This window comes from Tinamus guttatus, unplaced genomic scaffold (assembly GCF_059628265.1).
Source record: "Tinamus guttatus ecotype Peru unplaced genomic scaffold, ASM5962826v1 Tinamus_guttatus_pri_ptg000327l, whole genome shotgun sequence".
Classification (NCBI taxonomy): Eukaryota; Metazoa; Chordata; class Aves; order Tinamiformes; family Tinamidae; genus Tinamus; species Tinamus guttatus.
This window is the reverse complement of record NW_028288861.1, coordinates 1,355,001-1,358,840: the sequence shown is the minus strand read 5'-3', so window position 1 is coordinate 1,358,840 and position 3,840 is coordinate 1,355,001. Positions and strand designations below refer to the sequence as shown.

At 48.5% G+C, this 3,840-nt stretch overlaps 1 protein-coding gene across 2 annotated transcripts in view; it reads right to left on the bottom strand.

Annotated features, from left to right (window-relative positions):
* Positions 1–3,574: 3,574 nt before the first annotated feature.
* MEIS2 (Meis homeobox 2) overlaps positions 3,575–3,840 on the bottom strand; it is a 166,042-nt gene continuing 165,776 nt past the window's right edge. For both annotated transcript variants that reach the window (XM_088529253.1, XM_088529252.1), the window contains exon 12: positions 3,575–3,840. This exon is cut by the window's right edge and continues 1,178 nt beyond it. The gene's annotated coding sequence lies outside the window, so the exon portion shown is untranslated.

The window sequence follows — 3,840 nt, the reverse complement described above, 5'->3', positions numbered from 1 at the left end:
ACAAAACGTTAACCTCTTCTTAGAAGGTGACTAATCTGATGAAATTTTCTTACTTTTCCTTGTTTGTTAAAAAGAAGAAGAAAAAATCATTGCTGAAAGGAAGGGGAAATCCCACCCTCGCTCTCTATCTTATTTCTGTATCTTTTTTTTTTTTTTTGTATTATAGGAGAGCAAAGAAGTTTTTGTTTGGTGGTTTTTCATTGATCAGTCACTCTGAGCTAATGTAATTATCCTCATCAATAGAAGGCTGCAGAGAGAATCATTATGTGGGTGACATTGATAAATGATCACCCAAGAGCTGCCTTTTCTCTGGGGCACCCCCACATATGACCCTCCCACATACACAAGGTAGCCATAGAAACACCTTGAGGTCCTCAAACACGGCTGCGAAAGGGGGGATGCGGAGAAACCCGCAGAAATCCCAACTTTCTGCCCTTGCCGGCGCCGCCTTCCCACCGCGCAGCGCTCCGCGGGCGCGCAGCCTCACTGCTTGGGCGGCAGGCTACGAGCTTCGCTGGTTCTTTTTATTATTACTTTTTTTCTTTCTTTTTTTTTTTTTAGGGGGAAGGGAATGTTTAAATAATGCTGGCACATGCCCCGTAGGGGTGCGTTGCTCTTAACGCGCAAAGTGGAGCCCATTAGTTTGAAAGTCGCTCTCTAAGATGCGCTGTTCCAGTTCTACCATGAGCCCAACAACTCCGCGGGCAGCCACTCTTGGAAAGGGGCTGAACTGGAACTACTAGTACGCTTTATTCCTCCTAGGGCTAGGTAGGAAGACACTGCATTTCTTCATAAAGAAAAGGGCTTTTTATCTTTTATCTTTTTGCGTTTTTTAGCAGTAGAACCCTTTCTTATACAAGCAAACACCCAAATATCGAGGGCAGTAATTGATTCATAATGATCCATAAGTCGATGCGAGGAAGGGGCCGAGGGTGTTTGTTTATTTTGTTCCCAAAGCGGCGGGTGCAGCAGCTCTGAGGCGGCGCGGGGACGGCGGGGAGGAGCAGTTCGGCCGCCTCATCCATCATCGGTGTCGCACGGGCGCTGCCCGGAGCTGCAGCCTCCCTTCTGGCTGCCTCTTTCTCGCCACCAAAACTATTAATATTAAAATCCGCCTCCAAACCTACCCCCCAGCCGCCTTCAACCTCGGCTCCAGGGTGCTGGGCTTTTATTTCTCAAAAAGAAAAAGAATGTTAAAAAAGTACGGGAGAAATTAGCGCGTTTTCCCGGGATTTCAGACGGGGAAGCCTCACGGGGTGGAGATGCGCCCGGGAACCGAGAGGCTCCTCCTGCCCTGGGGAGCAGCCGCAGGGACGGCAGGGCAATTTTGGGGCATTTTTTAATTTTTATTTTTCCTCGGACCAGCGGATTTTCCCCCAGGGAAGCGCCCACAAGGTGTCATTAAGCGCAGGCCCCTCGGGACGGGAGGGGGCTGCGCCCGGGAGCCGCTGCCTGGCGCTGCGCGGGAAGCGGGGCCCATCCCGCGCCAGCTGCTCCGCGAATTCTCCGCACGCCGCCGCGCCCCCCGCGGGGCCCCCGCGCCCCCCAGACCTGCGCTGCGGGGGCTGCTCCGCCTCGCTCGCGGCTCCGGGCGCCCAGGGCAGCGCGGCGCCCGCGGCGCCTCCTCGTCCTCGGGCCGGGCCGCTCGCTCCTCGCCTCGGCAGCCGCCAAATCTGCAAGAAAAATCCCTCGGTCGCGGGGGCTGCCGCCGCGGAGCCGCTCGCAGAGATGGAAATCTGGGATTATAAACATGTGTATGTGTAAACAAAAGGTGTTTTCCTGCTACCCGTCGCTTCCCAGAGCATAAGCTTTTTTTTTTTTTTTTTTTTTTTTTTTTTTTTTTTTATTCAGACTACAGTATTTCCTTTCACACCATACCGCTGTCAAAACATTATTCCCGTTTTTGGTTGCTTTTGACAGCTGAGCGGCTCTTAAAAATACCAAAATCGGAACCTTCCATACTAAACAGTAAATCTCAGATGGAGAAATCTCTGCGCGCGATTGTACCTTGGATTCCAGGAACGCATCTCGCAGCCCGAAAGGAATAAAGGGAAAGAAAAATAATATTTTTTTAAAAAAGAAGAAATAGAAGACAACACGGCAATACAGATATTTAGTTCATTATGAAAACAACAAGTTAGCGGAGATTTTTTTTTCACTTTCCTTCTACCATTGCAAGAACATTTTTTTGACATTTCTCCTGAAAATTGTAAAGAAAATATCTGTAAGCAAATAGAGTACTTATTTAAAAATACATATAAACCCTTCCCTTTAAAAGGCAAACACCGCAAATCTTGCCTTCTGGTTTCCCACATCCATACTATTCACGGAATTTGGGAAGAGGAGTGCGGGCTGTGCTCTTCTCACGGGACTCGGGGGTCGGAGCGGTTTTAGCCGGGGCAGAAAGCGGGAGAGCTCAATGCGGGATTTCTCATCCTTTACATTTTATAGGAATAGCGTCAAGCAGACGCCACAGCGCGGGACCCGGTTGCCAAATGAAGCCTCGCAGCCCCCCTGCACCCTCCTGCTGCTGCTGCGGGCAGCGCGGGGCCCTTTCCTCGGCTCGGGAATTAAACATTAACCACGGGGCCGAGGCGCTTTGCACATTCCAGAGGTAGAAGTTGTCCCTCGGAGTTTTTAATAACACACCCGCCATGCGGAATGAGGAGGAGGAGGAGGAAGGAAGGCAGGGCTCTCCAGTTCACAAACGGCTGCACCGGGAACATTTGTTTCCTAGAAAGTCGAGATAAATTCGGTCCCGCTCCCGCTTCTCTTCCCCTCCGCCCCCCCGAAAGAAACCCAGAACTTTCCTCTTCTCGCCGGGCCCATCCTGTTGCGCGGGGCGCAGCCCGGGAAGGGCCGTGCGGACCCCCCTCCCAAGGCGCCCTGCATCCCTTCAACACGCTACCAGCTTTTGTTACAGCAAAACCAACCCTCACCCATGGTTCTTCACCAGCTATTTATATTTAAAATGTCAAATTCACATTTTTCCTCATTAGTTTTTTTTTAAAACTTCTGAAAACAAAAGAAGAGCAAAGCAAGAAAACCATCTATCTCAGAGGCTGGATTACGCAATCCTCGCACAGGTAAAACTCCCCTTAGACCCCAAGCTGCTTTTCCCTTCCTAAACCTTCCGTATCACGTCCTGCATATCATGTCCTGTCCATGTGAAGAGCCGGAGCTCAGGGCTGCACCTCCAGCCGCACACACAGCGGTACCGTCACCCCGGGGCCCGCCAGCTCCTCGGGGCACGGCCGTGCACAAGTCTAGCTGCAGATCCAGGTTACTAACGCACAGATAGCACAGACAGCAAAGACAGCTCCACGAAAAACAACCTGGTGAGAGAATATTTGGAGTTTTGTTTAATCTCGTATGATATAGACATAATATTTATAATCAGCAGAAATATAAAACCTTAGTTGTTACTTAATCCAATTATTCTGTTAATCTGGCGACAGACTTGTTTCTGCTACTTCCAATCTTTCTGTTCAACGCCAATAAGAAATATTTTAAGACCTCTTTCCCAATAACGTCAGTCTCTCCTAGGCATGATTAAAAACACAAAAGCCTAACAAAAAATCAAAAATGAAATATTTATTACCGCATTTTGTGACTTAACACCTTTTTTTTTTTCTTTAAAACATAACGTCACAGTCCTCATACAAGTATTTTAATGTAAATTTTGACAAAGCTTAAAGGTAACAGCATTTTCTTCTAGTGAGGAACACGTGCTGAGAAAGGAAGAATTCATGGACATACAATACCAATTCCACAGCAGATCTGATACTAGCAAAAACATTCTTTTTTTTTTCAATTGAGGTAAACACATAGAATATCTAA